Below are 19,951 nucleotides of genomic sequence, written 5' to 3'. Positions count from 1 at the left end.
ATGCGCAACTGGAGATGTGCATCGCAGGAGATGTGCGCCGCAGGAGATGTGCATGGAAGATGTGAGCCGCAGGAGCTGTACATAGCAGGAGATGTGCGCCGCAGTTTTTATATTAATTTGAGTTAATTATTGTAATTTTTTTGTAAATAAATGTTTCATTTATGTGCAACGAAGGGTGTGCGCCACAGGATGTGTGCCGCAAGAGATGTGCACCGCCGGAGATGTGCGCAGCAGGAGATGTGCGCCGCAGGAGATGTGCGCAGCAGGAGATGTGGACCGCAGGAGATGTGCGCAGCAGGAGATGTGGACCGCAGGAGATGTGCGCAGCAGGAGATGTGCACCGCAGGAGATGTGCGCAGCAGGAGATATGCACCGCAAGAGATGTGCGCCGCAGGAGATTTGCACCGCAGGAGATGTGCGCCGCAGGAGATGTGCTTGCAGGAGATGTGAGCCGCAGGAGATGTACATAGCAGGAGATATGCGCAGCAGGATGTGCGCCGCAAGAGATGTGCACCGCAGGAGATGTGCGCAGTAGGAGATTTGCGCAGCAGGAGATGTGCACCGCAGGAGATGTGCGCCGCAGGATGTGTGCGCACAGTTTTTTTATTAATTTTAGTTAATTATTATAATTTTTTTGTAAATAAATGTTTCATTTATGTGCAACGAAGGGTGTGCGCCGCAGGATGTGCGCCGCAAGAGATGTGCGCCGCAAGAGATGTGCACCGCAGGAGATGTGCGTAGCAGGAGATGTGCGCAGCAGGAGTTTTGCACCGCAGGAGATGTGCGCCGCAGGAGATGTGCACCGCAGGAGATGTGCGCAGCAGGAGATTGGCACGCAGGAGATGTGCGCCGCAGGATGTGTGCGCACAGTTTTTTTATTAATTTGAGTTAATTATTATAATTTTTTTGTAAATAAATGTTTCATTTATGTGCAACGAAGGGTGTGCGCCGCAGGATGTGCGCCGCAAGAGATGTGCGCAGCAGGAGATGTGCACCGCAGGAGATGTACAACGCAGGAGATGTGCGCAGCAGGAGATGTGCACTGCAGGAGATGTGCGCAGCAGGAGATATGCACCGCAAGAGATGTGCGCCGCAGGAGATGTGCGCCGCAAGAGATGTGCACCGCAGGAGATGTGCGCCGCAGGATGTGTGCGCAGTTTTTTTATTAATTTTAGTTAATTATTATAATTTTTTTGTAAATAAATGTTTCATTTATGTGCAACGAAGGGTGTGCGCCGCAGGATGTGCGCCGCAGGCGATATGCGCAGCAGGAGATGTGTGCCGCAGTTTTTTTATTAATTTGATTTTATTTTTTTATTTTTTTGTAAATAAATGTTTCATTTATGTGCACCGCAGGGTGTGCGCCACAGGATGTGCGCCGCAAGAGATGTGCACCGCAAGAGATGTGCGCCGCAGGAGATGTGCGCCGCAAGAGATGTGCACCGCAGGAGATGTGCGCAGCAGGAGATGTGCACCGCAGGAGATGTGCGCAGCAGGAGATGTGTGCACAGTTTTTTTATTAATTTGAGTTCATTATTAATTTGATTTGATTTTTTTATTTTTTTGTAAATAACTGTTTTATTTATGTGCAACGCAGGGTTCGCAACGCAGGATGTGCGCCGCAAGAGATATGCACCGCAGGAGATGTGCGCAACAGGAGATGTGCACCACAGGAGATGTGCGCAGCAGGAGATGTGCACGCAGGAGATGTGCGCCGCAGGAAATGTACAAAGCAGGAGATGTGCGCCGCAGGCGATATGCGCCACCGGAGATGTGCACCGCAGGAGATGTGCGCCGCAGGAGATCTGCACGCAGGAGATGTGCACATTATGAGATGTGCGCAGCAGGATGTATGCACACAGTTTTTTTATTAATTTGATGTAATAATATTTTTTTGTAAATAAATGTTTCATTTATGTGCACCGCAGGAGATGTGTGCCGAAGGAGATGTGCGCAGCAGGAGATGTGCGTCACAGGAGATGTGCGTCACAGGAGATGTGCGCAGCAGGAGATGTGCGCCGCAGGATGAGTGCGCACAGTTCTTTTATTAATTTGAGTTAATTCTTAATATTTTTTTGTAATTAAATGTTTCATTTATGTGCACCGCAGGGTGTGCACCGCAGGATGTGCGCCGCAAGAGATGTGCACCGCAGGAGATGTGCGCAGCAGGAGATGTGCGCAGCAGGAGATGTGCACCGCAGGAGATGTGCACCGCAGGAGATGTGCACCGCAGGAGATGTGCGCCGCAGGAGATGTGTACGAAGGAGATATGCACCGCAGGAGATGAGTGCCGCAGGAGATATGCGCCGCAGGATGTGTGCGCACAGTTTTTTTAGGAATTTGAGTTAATTATTATTATTTTTTGTAAATAAATGTTTCATTTATGTGCACCGCAGGGTGTGCGACGAGGGAGGGTCACTGCAGGAGATTTGCGCAGCAGGAGATGTGCGCCACTGGAGATGTGCACCGTAGGAGATGTGCACGCAGGAGATGTGCAAGCAGGAGATGTACAAAGCAGGAGATGTGCGCCGCAGGCGATATGCGCCACCGGAGATGTGCACCGCAGGAGATGTGCGCCGCAGGAGATCTGCACGCAGGAGATGTGCAACGCAGGAGATGTGCACAGCAGGAGATGTGCGCAGCAGGATGTATGCACACAGTTTTTTTATTAATTTGATGTAATACTATTTTTTTGTAAATAAATGTTTCATTTATGTGCACCGCAGGGTGTGCGCCGCAGGATGTGCGCCGCAAGAGATGTGCACTGCAGGAGATGTGCGCAGCAGGAGATGTGCACCGCAGCAGATGTGCGCAGCAGGAGATGTGTGCCGCAGTTTTTTTATTAATTTGATTTTATTTTTTTATTTTTTTGTAAATAAATGTTTCATTTATGTGCAACGCAGGGTGTGCACAGCAGGATGTGCGCCGCAAGAGATGTGCACCGCAGGAGATGTGCGCAGCAGGAGATGTGCGCAGCAGGAGATGTGCGCAGCAGGAGATGTGCACCGCAGGAGATGTGCGCCGCAGGATGTGTGCGCACAGTTTTTTTATTAATTTGATTTAATTATTAATTTGAATTGATTTTTTTATTTTTTTGTAAATAACTGTTTTATTTATGTGCAACGCAGGGTTCGCAACGCAGGATGTGCGCCGCAAGAGATATGCACCGCAGGAGATGTGCGCAACAGGAGATGTTCACCACAGGAGATGTGCGCAGCAGGAGATTTTTTAATTAATTTTATTTATGTGCATCGCATGTTGTTCAACGCAGGAGATGTGCGCAGCAGGAGATTTGCGCCGTAGGATGTGTGCGCACATTTTTTTTATTAATTTGAGTTAATTATTATAATTTTTTTGTAAATAAATGTTTCATTTATGTGCAACGAAGGGTTTGCGCCACAGGATGTGTGCCGCAAAGAATGTGCACCGCCGGAGATGTGCGCAGCAGGAGATGTGCACCGCAGGAGATGTGCACCGCAGGAGATGTGCGCCTCAGGAGATGTGCACCGCAGGAGATGTGCGCCGCAGGATGTGTGCGGAGATGTGCACCGCAGGAGATGTGCGCAGCAGGAGATGTGCACCGCAGGAGATGTGCACCGCAGGAGATGTGCGCCGCAGGATGTGTGCGCACAGATTTTTATTAATTTTATTTATGTGCATCGCATGTTCTGCAATGCAGGAGATGTGCGCAGCAGGAGGTTTGCACCGCAGGATGTGTGCGCCGCAGGAGATGTGCATGCAGGAGATGTGAGCCGCAGGAGATGTACATAGCAGGAGATATGCGCAGCAGGATGTGCGCCGCAAGAGATGTGCACCGCAGGAGATGTGCGCAGCAGGAGATTTGCGCAGCAGGAGATGTGCACCGCAGGAGATGTGCGCCGCAGGATGTGTGCGCACAGTTTTTTTATTAATTTTAGTTAATTATTATAATTTTTTTGTAAATAAATGTTTCATTTATGTGCAACGAAGGGTGTGCGCCGCAGGATGTGCGCCGCAAGAGATGTTCGCAGCAGGAGATGTGCACCGCAGGAGATGTACAACGCAGGAGATGTGCGCAGCAGGAGATGTGCACCGCAGGAGATGTGTACGCAGGAGATATGCGCCGCAGGAGATGTGCGCAGCAGGAGATGTGCACCACTTGAGATATGCACTGCAGGAGATGTGCACAGGAAATGTGTGCTGCAGGAGATGTGTACGCAGGCGATATGCGCCACCGGAGATGTGCACCGCAGGAGATGTGCGCCGCAGGAGATCTGCACGCAGGAGATGTGCACAGCATGAGATGTGCGCAGCAGGATGTATGCACACAGTTTTTTTATTAATTTGATGTAATAATATTTTTTTGTAAATAAATGTTTCATTTATGTGCACCGCAGGGTGTGCGCCGCAGGATGTGCGCCGCAAGAGATGTGCACCGCAGGAGATGTGTGCCGAAGGAGATGTGCGCAGCAGGAGATGTGCGTCACAGGAGATGTGCAGAGCAGGAGATGTGCGCAGCAGGAGATGTGCGCCGCAGGATGAGTGCGCACAGTTCTTTTATCAATTTGAGTTAATTCTTATTATTTTTTTGTAAATAAATGTTTCATTTATGTGCACCGCAGGGTGCGCGCCACAAGAGATGTGCACCGCAGGAGATGTGCGCAGCAGGAGATGTGTGCCGCAGGAGATGTGCACAGCAGGAGATTTTTTTATTAATTTTATTTATGTGCATCGCATGTTGTTCAACGCAGGAGATGTGCGCAGCAGGAGATTTGCGCCGTAGGATGTGTGCGCACATTTTTTTTATTAATTTGAGTTAATTATTATAATTTTTTTGTAAATAAATGTTTCATTTATGTGCAACGAAGGGTGTGCGCCACAGGATGTGTGCCGCAAGAGATGTGCACCGCCGGAGATGTGCGCAGCAGGAGATGTGCGCCGCAGGAGATGTGCGCCGCAGGATGTGCGCCGCAAGAGATATGCACCGCCGGAGATGTGCGCAGCAGGAGATGTGCACCGCAGGAGATGTACACCGCAGGAGATGTGCGCAGCAGGAGATGTGCACCGCAGGAGATGTGTACGCAGGAGATATGCGCCGCAGGAGATGAGTGCCGCAGGAGATGTGCGCCGCAGGATGTGTGCACACAGTTTTTTTATTAATTTTATTTATGTGCATCGCATGTTCTGCAATGCAGGAGATGTGCGCAACAGGAGGTTTAAACCGCAGGATGTGTGCGCACAGTTTTTTTATTAATTTGAGTTAATTATTATAATTTTTTTGTAAATAAATGTTTCATTTATGTGCAACGCAGGGTGTGCGCCGCAGGATGTGCGCCGCAAGAGATGTGCACCGTAGGAGATGTGCGCAGCAGGAGATGTTCGCAGCAGGAGATGTGCACCGCAAGAGATGTGCGCCGCAGGAGATGTGCGCAGCAGGAGATGTGGACCGCAGGAGATGTGCGCAGCAGGAGATGTGCACCGCAGGAGATGTGCGCAGCAGGAGATATGCACCGCAAGAGATGTGCGCCGCAGGAGATTTGCACCGCAGGAGATGTGCGCCGCAGGAGAAGTGCTTGCAGGAGATGTGAGCCGCAGGAGATGTACATAGCAGGAGATATGCGCAGCAGGATGTGCGCCGCAAGAGATGTGCACCGCAGGAGATGTGCGCAGTAGGAGATTTGCGCAGCAGGAGATGTGCACCGCAGGAGATGTGCGCCGCAGGATGTGTGCGCACAGTTTTTTTATTAATTTTAGTTAATTATTATAATTTTTTTGTAAATAAATGTTTCATTTATGTGCAACGAAGGGTGTGCGCCGCAGGATGTGCGCCGCAAGAGATGTGCGCCGCAAGAGATGTGCACCGCAGGAGATGTGCGTAGCAGGAGATGTGCGCAGCAGGAGTTTTGCACCGCAGGAGATGTGCGCCGCAGGAGATGTGCACCGCAGGAGATGTGCGCAGCAGGAGATTGGCACGCAGGAGATGTGCACCGCAGGATGTGTGCGCACAGTTTTTTTATTAATTTGAGTTAATTCTTATAATTTTTTTGTAAATAAATGTTTCATTTATGTGCAACAAAGGGTGTGCGCCGCAGGATGTGCGCCGCAAGAGATGTGCGCAGCAGGAGATGTGCACCGCAGGAGATGTACAACGCAGGAGATGTGCGCAGCAGGAGATGTGCACTGCAGGAGATGTGCGCAACAGGAGATATGCACCGCAAGAGATGTGCGACGCAGGAGATGTGCGCCGCAAGAGATGTGCACCGCAGGAGATGTGCGCCGCAGGATGTGTGCGCACAGTTTTTTTATTAATTTTAGTTAATTATTATAATTTTTTTGTAAATAAATGTTTCATTTATGTGCAACGAAGGGTGTGCGCCGCAGGATGTGCGCCGCAGGCGATATGCGCAGCAGGAGATGTGTGCCGCAGTTTTTTTATTAATTTGATTTCATTTTTTTATTTTTTTGTAAATAAATGTTTCATTTATGTGCACCGCAGGGTGTGCGCCACAGGATGTGCGCCGCAAGAGATGTGCACCGCAAGAGATGTGCGCCGCAGGAGATGTGCGCCGCAAGAGATGTGCACCGCAGGAGATGTGCGCAGCAGGAGATGTGCACCGCAGGAGATGTGCGCAGCAGGAGATGTGTGCACAGTTTTTTTATTAATTTGAGTTAATTATTAATTTGATTTAATTTTTTTATTTTTTTGTAAATAACTGTTTTATTTATGTGCAACGCAGGGTTCGCAACGCAGGATGTGCGCCGCAAGAGATATGCACCGCAGAAGATGTGCGCAACAGGAGATGTGCACCACAGGAGATGTGCGCAGCAGGAGATGTGCACCGCAGGAGATGTGCGCCGCAGGAGATGTGCACGCAGGAGATGTGCGCCGCAGGAAATGTACAAAGCAGGAGATGTGCGCCGCAGGCGATATGCGCCACCGGAGATGTGCACCGCAGGAGATGTGCGCCGCAGGAGATCTGCACGCAGGAGATGTGCACAGCATGAGATGTGCGCAGCAGGATGTATGCACACAGTTTTTTTATTAATTTGATGTAATAATATTTTTTTGTAAATAAATGTTTCATTTATGTGCACCGCAGGGTGTGCGCCGCAGGATGTGCGCCGCAAGAGATGTGCACCGCAGGAGATGTGTGCCGAAGGAGATGTGCGCAGCAGGAGATGTGCGTCACAGGAGATGTGCGTCACAGGAGATGTGCGCAGCAGGAGATGTGCGCCGCAGGATGAGTGCGTACAGTTCTTTTATTAATTTGAGTTAATTCTTAATATTTTTTTGTAAATAAATGTTTCATTTATGTGCACCGCAGGGTGTGCGCCGCAGGATGTGCGCCGCAAGAGATGTGCACCTCAGGAGATGTGTGCCGAAGGAGATGTGCGCAGCAGGAGATGTGCTTCACAGGAGATGTGCAGAGCAGGAGATGTGCGCAGCAGGAGATGTGCGCCGCAGGATGTGTGCACACAGTTTTTTTATTAATTTTATTTATGTGCATCGCATGTTCTGCAATGCAGGAGATGTGCGCAACAGGAGGTTTAAACCGCAGGATGTGTGCGCACAGTTTTTTTATTAATTTGAGTTAATTATTATAATTTTTTTGTAAATAAATGTTTCATTTATGTGCAACGCAGGGTGTGCGCCGCAGGATGTGCGCCGCAAGAGATGTGCACCGTAGGAGATGTGCGCAGCAGGAGATGTGCGCAGCAGGAGATGTGCACCGCAAGAGATGTGCGCCGCAGGAGATGTGCGCAGCAGGAGATGTGGACCGCAGGAGATGTGCGCAGCAGGAGATGTGCACCGCAGGAGATGTGCGCAGCAGGAGATATGCACCGCAAGAGATGTGCGCCGCAGGAGATTTGCACCGCAGGAGATGTGCGCCGCAGGAGAAGTGCTTGCAGGAGATGTGAGCCGCAGGAGATGTACATAGCAGGAGATATGCGCAGCAGGATGTGCGCCGCAAGAGATGTGCACCGCAGGAGATGTGCGCAGTAGGAGATTTGCGCAGCAGGAGATGTGCACCGCAGGAGATGTGCGCCGCAGGATGTGTGCGCACAGTTTTTTTATTAATTTTAGTTAATTATTATAATTTTTTTGTAAATAAATGTTTCATTTATGTGCAACGAAGGGTGTGCGCCGCAGGATGTGCGCCGCAAGAGATGTGCGCCGCAAGAGATGTGCACCGCAGGAGATGTGCGTAGCAGGAGATGTGCGCAGCAGGAGTTTTGCACCGCAGGAGATGTGCGCCGCAGGAGATGTGCACCGCAGGAGATGTGCGCAGCAGGAGATTGGCACGCAGGAGATGTGCACCGCAGGATGTGTGCGCACAGTTTTTTTATTAATTTGAGTTAATTCTTATAATTTTTTTGTAAATAAATGTTTCATTTATGTGCAACAAAGGGTGTGCGCCGCAGGATGTGCGCCGCAAGAGATGTGCGCAGCAGGAGATGTGCACCGCAGGAGATGTACAACGCAGGAGATGTGCGCAGCAGGAGATGTGCACTGCAGGAGATGTGCGCAGCAGGAGATATGCACCGCAAGAGATGTGCGACGCAGGAGATGTGCGCCGCAAGAGATGTGCACCGCAGGAGATGTGCGCCGCAGGATGTGTGCGCACAGTTTTTTTATTAATTTTAGTTAATTATTATAATTTTTTTGTAAATAAATGTTTCATTTATGTGCAACGAAGGGTGTGCGCCGCAGGATGTGCGCCGCAGGCGATATGCGCAGCAGGAGATGTGTGCCGCAGTTTTTTTATTAATTTGATTTCATTTTTTTATTTTTTTGTAAATAAATGTTTCATTTATGTGCACCGCAGGGTGTGCGCCACAGGATGTGCGCCGCAAGAGATGTGCACCGCAAGAGATGTGCGCCGCAGGAGATGTGCGCCGCAAGAGATGTGCACCGCAGGAGATGTGCGCAGCAGGAGATGTCCACCGCAGGAGATGTGCGCAGCAGGAGATGTGTGCACAGTTTTTTTATTAATTTGAGTTAATTATTAATTTGATTTAATTTTTTTATTTTTTTGTAAATAACTGTTTTATTTATGTGCAACGCAGGGTTCGCAACGCAGGATGTGGGCCGCAAGAGATATGCACCGCAGGAGATGTGCGCAACAGGAGATGTGCACCACAGGAGATGTGCGCAGCAGGAGATGTGCACCGCAGGAGATGTGCGCCGCAGGAGATGTGCACGCAGGAGATGTGCGCCGCAGGAAATGTACAAAGCAGGAGATGTGCGCCGCAGGCGATATGCGCCACCGGAGATGTGCACCGCAGGAGATGTGCGCCGCAGGAGATCTGCACGCAGGAGATGTGCACAGCATGAGATGTGCGCAGCAGGATGTATGCACACAGTTTTTTTATTAATTTGATGTAATAATATTTTTTTGTAAATAAATGTTTCATTTATGTGCACCGCAGGGTGTGCGCCGCAGGATGTGCGCCGCAAGAGATGTGCACCGCAGGAGATGTGTGCCGAAGGAGATGTGCGCAGCAGGAGATGTGCGTCACAGGAGATGTGCGTCACAGGAGATGTGCGCAGCAGGAGATGTGCGCCGCAGGATGAGTGCGTACAGTTCTTTTATTAATTTGAGTTAATTCTTAATATTTTTTTGTAAATAAATGTTTCATTTATGTGCACCGCAGGGTGTGCGCCGCAGGATGTGCGCCGCAAGAGATGTGCACCTCAGGAGATGTGTGCCGAAGGAGATGTGCGCAGCAGGAGATGTGCTTCACAGGAGATGTGCAGAGCAGGAGATGTGCGCAGCAGGAGATGTGCGCCGCAGGATGAGTGCGCACAGTTCTTTTATTAATTTGAGTTAATTCTTATTATTTTTTTGTAAATAAATGTTTCATTTATGTGCACCGCAGGGTGCGCGCCGCAAGAGATGTGCACCGTAGGAGATGTGCGCAGCAGGAGATGTGTGCCGCAGGAGATGTGCACAGCAGGAGATTTTTTTATTAATTTTATTTATGTGCATCGCATGTTGTTCAACGCAGGAGATGTGCGCAGCAGGAGATTTGCGCCGTAGGATGTGTGCGCACATTTTTTTTATTAATTTGAGTTAATTATTATAATTTTTTTGTAAATAAATGTTTCATTTATGTGCAACGAAGGGTGTGCGCCGCAGGATGTGCGCCGCAAGAGATGTGCGCAGCAGGAGATGTGCACCGCAGGAGATGTACAACGCAGGAGATGTGCGCAGCAGGAGATGTGCACCGCAGGAGATGTGTACGCAGGAGATATGCGCCGCAGGAGATGTGCACAGCAGGAGATGTGCACCACTTGAGATATGCACTGCAGGAGATGTGCACAGGAAATGTGTGCTGCAGGAGATGTGTACGCAGGAGATATGCGCCGCAGGAGATGTGCGCAGCAGGAGATGTGCACCGCAAGAGATGTGCGCCGCAGGAGATGTGCGCAGCAGGAGATGTGGACCGCAGGAGATGTGCGCAGCAGGAGATGTGCACCGCAGGAGATGTGCGCAGCAGGAGATGTGCACCGCAAGAGATGTGCGCCGCAGGAGATTTGCACCGCAGGAGATGAGCGCCGCAGGAGATGTGCATGCAGGAGATGTGAGCCGCAGGAGATGTACATAGCAGGAGATGTGCGCAGCAGGAGATGTGCACCGCAGGAGATGTGCGCAGCAGGAGATGTGCTTCACAGGAGATGTGCAGAGCAGGAGATGTGCGCAGCAGGAGATGTGCGCCGCAGGATGAGTGCGCACAGTTCTTTTATTAATTTGAGTTAATTCTTATTATTTTTTTGTAAATAAATGTTTCATTTATGTGCACCGCAGGGTGCGCGCCGCAAGAGATGTGCACCGCAAGAGATGTGCGCAGCAGGAGATGTGTGCCGCAGGAGATGTGCACAGCAGGAGATTTTTTTATTAATTTTATTTATGTGCATCGCATGTTGTTCAACGCAGGAGATGTGCGCAGCAGGAGATGTGCGCCTCAGGAGATGTGCACCGCAGGAGATGTGCGCCGCAGGATGTGCGCCGCAAGAGATATGCACCGCCGGAGATGTGCTCAGCAGGAGATGTGCACCGCAGGAGATGTACATAGCAGGAGATATGCGCAGCAGGATGTGCGCCGCAAGAGATGTGCACCGCAGGAGATGTGCGCCGCAGGATGTGTGCGCACAGTTTTTTTATTAATTTTAGTTAATTATTATAATTTTTTTGTAAATAAATGTTTCATTTATGTGTAACGAAGGGTGTGCGCCGCAGGATGTGCGCCGCAAGAGATGTGCGCAGCAGGAGATGTGCACCGCAGGAGATGTACAACGCAGGAGATGTGCACAGCAGGAGATGTGCACCGCAGGAGATGTGTACGCAGGAGATATGCGCCGCAGGAGATGTGCGCAGCAGGAGATGTGCACCACTTGAGATATGCACTGCAGGAGATGTGCACAGGAAATGTGTGCTGCAGGAGATGTACATAGCAGAAGATATGCGCCGCAGGCGATATGCGCAACTGGAGATGTGCATCGCAGGAGATGTGCGCCGCAGGAGATGTGCATGGAAGATGTGAGCCGCAGGAGCTGTACATGACAGGAGATGTGCGTCGCAGTTTTTTTATTAATTTGAGTTAATTATTATAATTTTTTTGTAAATAAATGTTTCATTTATGTGCAACACAGGGTGTGCGCCGCAGGATGTGCGCCGCACGAGATGTGCACCGCAGGAGATGTGCGCAGCAGGAGATGTGCACTGCAGGAGATGTGCGCAGCAGGAGATGTGCACCGCAAGAGATGTGCGCCGCAGGACATGTGCGCCGCAAGAGATGTGCACCGCAGGAGATGTTCGCAGCAGGAGATGTGGACCGCAGGAGATGTGCGCAGCAGGAGATGTGAACCGCAGGAGATGTGCGCAGCAGGAGATGTGCACCGCAACAGATGTGCGCCGCAGGAGATTTGCACCGCAGGAGATGTGCGCCGCAGGAGATGTGCATGCAGGAGATGTGAGCCGCAGGAGATGTACATAGCAGGAGATATGCGCCGCAGGCGATATGCGCAGCAGGAGATGTGTGCCGCAGTTTTTTAATTAATTTGATTTTATTTTTTTATTTTTTTGTAAATAAATGTTTCATTTATGTGCACCGCAGGGTGTGCGCCGCAGGATGTGTGCCGCAAGAGATGTGCACCGCAGGAGATGTGCACTGCAGGAGATGTGCGCAGCAGGAGATGTGCACCGCAAGAGATGTGCGCCGCAGGAGATGTGCACCGCAAGAGATGTGCACCGCAGGAGATGTGCGCAGCAGGAGATGTGCACCGCAGGAGATGTGCGCAGCAGGAGATGTGTGCCGCAGTTTTTTTATTAATTTGAGTTAATTATTATAATTTTTTTGTAAATAAATGTTTCATTTATGTGCAACAAAGGGTGTGTGCCGCAGGATGTGCGCCGCAAGAGATGTGCACCGCCTGAGATGTGCGCAGCAGGAGATGTGCACCGCAGGAGATGTACAACGCAGGAGATGTGCGCAGCAGGAGATGTGCACCGCAGGAGATGTGTACGCAGGAGATATGCGCCGCAGGAGATGTGCATGCAGGAGATGTGAGCCGCAGGAGATGTACATAGCAGGAGATGTGCACCGCAGGAGATGTGCGCCGCAAGAGATGTGCACCGCCGGAGATTTGCGCAGCAGGAGATGTGCACCGCAGGAGATGTGCACCGCAGGAGATGTGCACCGCAGGAGATGTGCGCCGCAGGAGATGTGTACGCAGGAGATATGCGCCGCAGGAGATGAGTGCCGCAGGAGATGTGCGCCGCAGGATGTGTGCGCACAGTTTTTTTAGGAATTTGAGTTAATTATTATTATTTTTTGTAAATAAATGTTTCATTTATGTGCACCGCAGGGTGTGCGACGAGGGAGGGTCACTGCAGGAGATTTGCGCAGCAGGAGATGTGCGCCACTGGAGATGTGCACCGTAGGAGATGTGCACGCAGGAGATGTGCAAGCAGGAGATGTACAAAGCAGGAGATGTGCGCCGCAGGAGATATGCGCCACCGGAGATGTGCACCGCAGGAGATGTGCGCCGCAAGAGATCTGCACGCAGGAGATGTGCAACGCAGGAGATGTGCACAGCAGGAGATGTGCGCAGCAGGATGTATGCACACAGTTTTTTTATTAATTTGATGTAATACTAATTTTTTGTAAATAAATGTTTCATTTATGTGCACCGCAGGGTGTGCGCCGCAGGATGTGCGCCGCAAGAGATGTGCACTGCAGGAGATGTGCGCAGCAGGAGATGTGCACCGCAAGAGATGTGCGCCGCAGGCGATATGCGCCACCGGAGATGTGCACCGCAGGAGATGTGCGCCGCAGGAGATCTGCACGCAGGAGATGTGCACAGCATGAGATGTGCGCAGCAAGATGTATGCACACAGTTTTTTTATTAATTTGATGTAATAATATTTTTTTGTAAATAAATGTTTCATTTATGTGCACCGCAGGGTGTGCGCCGCAGGATGTGCGCCGCAAGAGATGTGCACCGCAGGAGATGTGTGCCGAAGGAGATGTGCGCAGCAGGAGATGTGCGTCACAGGAGATGTGCAGAGCAGGAGATGTGCGCAGCAGGAGATGTAAACCGCAGGAGATGTACAACGCAGGAGATGTGCGCAGCAGGAGATGTGCACCGCAGGAGATGTGTACGCAGGAGATATGCGCCGCAGGAGATGTGCGCAGCAGGAGATGTGCACCACTTGAGATATGCACTGCAGGAGATGTGCACAGGAAATGTGTGCTGCAGGAGATGTACATAGCAGGAGATATGCGCCGCAGGCGATATGCGCAACTGGAGATGTGCATCGCACGAGATGTGCGCCGCAGGAGATGTGCATGGAAGATGTGAGCCGCAGGAGCTGTACATAACAGGAGATGTGCGTCGCAGTTTTTTTATTAATTTGAGTTAATTATTATAATTTTTTTGTAAATAAATGTTTCATTTATGTGCAACTCAGGGTGTGCGCCGCAGGATGTGCGCCGCACGAGATTTGCACCGCAGGAGATGTGCGCAGCAGGAGATGTGCACTGCAGGAGATGTGCGCAGCAGGAGATGTGCACCGCAAGAGATGTGCGCCGCAGGACATGTGCGCCGCAAGAAATGTGCACCGCAGGAGATGTGCGCAGCAGGAGATGTGGAGCGCAGGAGATGTGCGCAGCAGGAGATGTGCACCGCAGGAGATGTGCGCAGCAGGAGATGTGCACCGCAAGAGATGTGCGCCGCAGGAGATTTGCACCGCAGGAGATGTGCGCCGCAGGAGATGTGCATGCAGGAGATGTGAGCCGCAGGAGATGTACATAGCAGGAGATATGCGCCGCAGGCGATATGCGCAGCAGGAGATGTGTGCCGCAGTTTTTTTATTAATTTGATTTGATTTTTTTATTTTTTTGTAAATAAATGTTTCATTTATGTGCAACGCAGGGTGTGCGCCGCAGGATGTGCGCCGCAAGAGATGTGCACCGCAGGAGATGTGCGTAGCAGGAGATGTGCGCAGCAGGAGTTTTGCACCGCAGGAGATGTGCGCCGCAGGAGATGTGCACCGCAGGAGATGTGCGCAGCAGGAGATTGGCACGCAGGAGATGTGCGCCGCAGGATGTGTGCGCACAGTTTTTTTATTAATTTGAGTTAATTATTATAATTTTTTGTAAATAAATGTTTCATTTATGTGCAACGAAGGGTGTGCGCCGCAGGATGTGCGCCGCAAGAGATGTGCGCAGCAGGAGATGTGCACCGCAGGAGATGTACAACGCAGGAGATGTGCGCAGCAGGAGATGTGCACTGCAGGAGATGTGCGCAGCAGGAGATGTGCACCGCAAGAGATGTGCGCCGCAGGAGATGTGCGCCGCAAGAGATGTGCACCGCAGGAGATGTGCGCCGCAGGATGTGTGCGCACAGTTTTTTTATTAATTTTAGTTAATTATTATAATTTTTTTGTAAATAAATGTTTCATTTATGTGCAACGAAGGGTGTGCGCCGCAGGATGTGCGCCGCAGGCGATATGCGCAGCAGGAGATGTGTGCCGCAGTTTTTTTATTAATTTGATTTGATTTTTTTATTTTTTTGTAAATAAATGTTTCATTTATGTGCACCGCAGGGTGTGCGCCGCAGGATGTGCGCCGCAAGAGATGTGCACCGCAGGAGATGTGCAACGCAGGAGATGTGCACAGCAGGAGATGTGCAACGCAGGAGATGTGCACAGCAGGAGATGTGCGCAGCAGGATGTATGCACACAGTTTTTTTATTAATTTGATGTAATACTAATTTTTTGTAAATAAATGTTTCATTTATGTGCACCGCAGGGTGTGCGCCGCAGGATGTGCGCCGCAAGAGATGTGCACTGCAGGAGATGTGCACAGCAGGAGATGTGCACCGCAAGAGATGTGCGCCGCAGGAGATGTGCGCCGCAAGAGATGTGCACCGCAGGAGATGTGCGCAGCAGGAGATGTGCACCGCAGGAGATGTGCGCAGCAGGAGATGTGTGCACAGTTTTTTTATTAATTTGAGTTAATTATTAATTTGATTTGATTTTTTTATTTTTTTGTACATAACTGTTTTATTTATGTGCAACGCAGGGTTCGCAACGCAGGATGTGCGCCGCAAGAGATATGCACCGCAGGAGATGTGCGCAACAGGAGATGTGCACCACAGGAGATGTGCGCAGCAGGAGATGTGCACCGCAGGAGATGTGCGCCGCAGGAGATGTGCACGCAGGAGATGTGCGCCGCAGGAAATGTACAAAGCAGGAGATGTGCGCCGCAGGCGATATGCGCCACCGGAGATGTGCGCCGCAGGAGATGTGCGCCGCAGGAGATCTGCACGCAGGAGATGTGCACAGCAGGAGATGTGCGCAGCAGGATGTATGCACACAGTTTTTTTATTAATTTGATGTAATAATATTTTTTTGTAAATAAATGTTTCATTTATGTGCACCGCAGGGTGTGCGCCACAGGATGTGCGCCGCAAGAGATGTGCACCGCAGGAGATGTGTGCCGAAGGAGATGTGCGCAGCAGGAGATGTGCGTCACAGGAGATGTGCAGAGCAGGAGATGTGCGCAGCAGGAGATGTGCGCCGCAGGATGAGTGCGCACAGTTCTTTTATTAATTTGAGTTAATTCTTATTATTTTTTTGTAAATAAATGTTTCATTTATGTGCACCGCAGGGTGCGCGCCGCAAGAGATGTGCACCGCAGGAGATGTGCGCAGCAGGAGATGTGTGCCGCAGGAGATGTGCACAGCAGGAGATTTTTTTATTAATTTTATTTATGTGCATCGCATGTTGTTCAACGCAGGAGATGTGCGCAGCAGGAGATTTGCGCTATAGGATGTGTGCGCACATTTTTTTTATTAATTTGAGTTAATTATTATAATTTTTTTGTAAATAAATGTTTCATTTATGTGCAACGAAGGGTGTGCGCCACAGGATGTGTGCCGCAAGAGATTTGCACCGCCGGAGATGTGCGCAGCAGGAGATGTGCACCGCAGGAGATGTGCGCCGCAGGAGATGTGAGCCTCAGGAGATGTGCACCGCAGGAGATGTGCGCCGCAGGATGTGCGCCGCAAGAGATATGCACCGCCGGAGATGTGTGCAGCAGGAGATGTGCACCGCAGGAGATGTACACCGCAGGAGATGTGCGCAGCAGGAGATGTGCACCGCAGGAGATGTGTACGCAGGAGATATGCGCCGCAGGAGATGAGTGCCGCAGGAGATGTGCGCCGCAGGATGTGTGCGGAGATGTGCACCGCAGGAGATGTGCGCAGCAGGAGATGTGCACCGCAGGAGATGTGCACCGCAGGAGATGTGCGCCGCAGGAGATGTGCACAGCAGGAGATTTTTTTATTAATTTTATTTATGTGCATCGCATGTTGTTCAACGCAGGAGATGTGCGCAGCAGGAGATTTGCGCTGTAGGATGTGTGCGCACATTTTTTTTATTAATTTGAGTTAATTATTATAATTTTTTTGTAAATAAATGTTTCATTTATGTGCAACGAAGGGTGTGCGCCACAGGATGTGTGCCGCAAGAGATGTGCACCGCCGGAGATGTGCGCAGCAGGAGATGTGCACCGCAGGAGATGTGCGCCGCAGGAGATGTGCGCCTCAGGAGATGTGCACCGCAGGAGATGTGCGCCGCAGGATGTGCGCCGCAAGAGATATGCACCGCCGGAGATGTGCGCAGCAGGAGATGTGCACCGCAGGAGATGTACACCGCAGGAGATGTGCGCAGCAGGAGATGTGCACCGCAGGAGATGTGTACGCAGGAGATATGCGCCACAGGAGATGAGTGCCGCAGGAGATGTGCGCCGCAGGATGTGTGCGGAGATGTGCACCGCAGGAGATGTGCGCAGCAGGAGATGTGCACCGCAGGAGATGTGCACCGCAGGAGATGTGCGCCGCAGGATGTGTGCACACAGTTTTTTTATTAATTTTATTTATGTGCATCGCATGTTCTGCAATGCAGGAGATGTGCGCAGCAGGAGGTTTGCACCGCAGGATGTGTGCGCACAGTTTTTTTATTAATTTGAGTTAATTATTATAATTTTTTTGTAAATAAATGTTTCATCTATGTGCAACGCAGGGTGTGCGCCGCAGGATGTGCGCCGCAAGAGATGTGCACCGCAGGAGATGTGCGCAGCAGGAGATGTGCACTGCAGGAGATGTACGCAGCAGGAGATGTGCACCGCAAGAGATGTGCGCCGCAGGAGATGTGCGCAGCAGGAGATGTGGACCGCAGGAGATGTGCGCAGCAGGAGATGTGCACCGCAGGAGATGTGCGCAGCAGGAGATGTGCACCGCAAGAGATGTGCGCCGCAGGAGATTTGCACCGCAGGAGATGTGCGCCGCAGGAGATGTGCATGCAGGAGATGTGAGCCGCAGGAGATGTACATAGCAGGAGATATGCGCAGCAGGATGTGCGCCGCAAGAGATGTGCACCGCAGGAGATGTGCGCCGCAGGAGATGTACAACGCAGGAGATGTGCGCAGCAGGAGATGTGCACTGCAGGAGATTTGCGCAGCAGGAGATGTGCACCGCAAGAGATGTGCGCCGCAGGAGATGTGCGCCGCAAGAGATGTGCACCGCAGGAGATGTGCGCCGCAGGATGTGTGCGCACAGTTTTTTTATTAATTTTAGTTAATTATTATAATTTTTTTGTAAATAAATGTTTCATTTATGTGCAACGAAGGGTGTGCGCCGCAGGATGTGCGCCGCAGGCGATATGCGCAGCAGGAGATGTGTGCCGCAGTTTTTTTATTAATTTGATTTGATTTTTTTATTTTTTTGTAAATAAATGTTTCATTTATGTGCACCGCAGGGTGTGCGCCGCAGGATGTGCGCCGCAAGAGATGTGCACCGCAGGAGATGTGCAACGCAGGAGATGTGCACAGCAGGAGATGTGCAACGCAGGAGATGTGCACAGCAGGAGATGTGCGCAGCAGGATGTATGCACACAGTTTTTTTATTAATTTGATGTAATACTAATTTTTTGTAAATAAATGTTTCATTTATGTGCACCGCAGGGTGTGCGCCGCAGGATGTGCGCCGCAAGAGATGTGCACTGCAGGAGATGTGCACAGCAGGAGATGTGCGCCGCAAGAGATGTGCACCGCAGGAGATGTGCGCAATAGGAGATGTGCACCGCAGGAGATGTGCGCAGCAGGAGATGTGTGCACAGTTTTTTTATTAATTTGAGTTAATTATTAATTTGATTTGATTTTTTTATTTTTTTGTACATAACTGTTTTATTTATGTGCAACGCAGGGTTCGCAACGCAGGATGTGCGCCGCAAGAGATATGCACCGCAGGAGATGTGCGCAACAGGAGATGTGCACCACAGGAGATGTGCGCAGCAGGAGATGTGCACCGCAGGAGATGTGCGCCGCAGGAGATGTGCACGCAGGAGATGTGCGCCGCAGGAAATGTACAAAGCAGGAGATGTGCGCCGCAGGCGATATGCGCCACCGGAGATGTGCGCCGCAGGAGATGTGCGCCGCAGGAGATCTGCACGCAGGAGATGTGCACAGCAGGAGATGTGCGCAGCAGGATGTATGCACACAGTTTTTTTATTAATTTGATGTAATAATATTTTTTTGTAAATAAATGTTTCATTTATGTGCACCGCAGGGTGTGCGCCACAGGATGTGCGCCGCAAGAGATGTGCACCGCAGGAGATGTGTGCCGAAGGAGATGTGCGCAGCAGGAGATGTGCGTCACAGGAGATGTGCAGAGCAGGAGATGTGCGCAGCAGGAGATGTGCGCCGCAGGATGAGTGCGCACAGTTCTTTTATTAATTTGAGTTAATTCTTATTATTTTTTTGTAAATAAATGTTTCATTTATGTGCACCGCAGGGTGCGCGCCGCAAGAGATGTGCACCGCAGGAGATGTGCGCAGCAGGAGATGTGTGCCGCAGGAGATGTGCACAGCAGGAGATTTTTTTATTAATTTTATTTATGTGCATCGCATGTTGTTCAACGCAGGAGATGTGCGCAGCAGGAGATTTGCGCTGTAGGATGTGTGTGCACATTTTTTTTATTAATTTGAGTTAATTATTATAATTTTTTTGTAAATAAATGTTTCATTTATGTGCAACGAAGGGTGTGCGCCACAGGATGTGTGCCGCAAGAGATGTGCACCGCCGGAGATGTGCGCAGCAGGAGATGTGCACCGCAGGAGATGTGCGCCGCAGGAGATGTGCGCCTCAGGAGATGTGCACCGCAGGAGATGTGCGCCGCAGGATGTGCGCCGCAAGAGATATGCACCGCCGGAGATGTGCGCAGCAGGAGATGTGCACCGCAGGAGATGTACACCGCAGGAGAGGTGCGCAGCAGGAGATGTGCACCGCAGGAGATGTGTACGCAGGAGATATGCGCCGCAGGAGATGAGTGCCACAGGAGATGTGCGCCGCAGGATGTGTGCGGAGATGTGCACCGCAGGAGATGTGCGCAGCAGGAGATGTG

The sequence above is a fragment of the Pleuronectes platessa genome, unplaced genomic scaffold, assembly GCF_947347685.1.
Source record: "Pleuronectes platessa unplaced genomic scaffold, fPlePla1.1 scaffold_35, whole genome shotgun sequence".
NCBI lineage: Eukaryota > Metazoa > Chordata > Actinopteri > Pleuronectiformes > Pleuronectidae > Pleuronectes > Pleuronectes platessa.
This window is presented reverse-complemented; position numbering follows the sequence as displayed.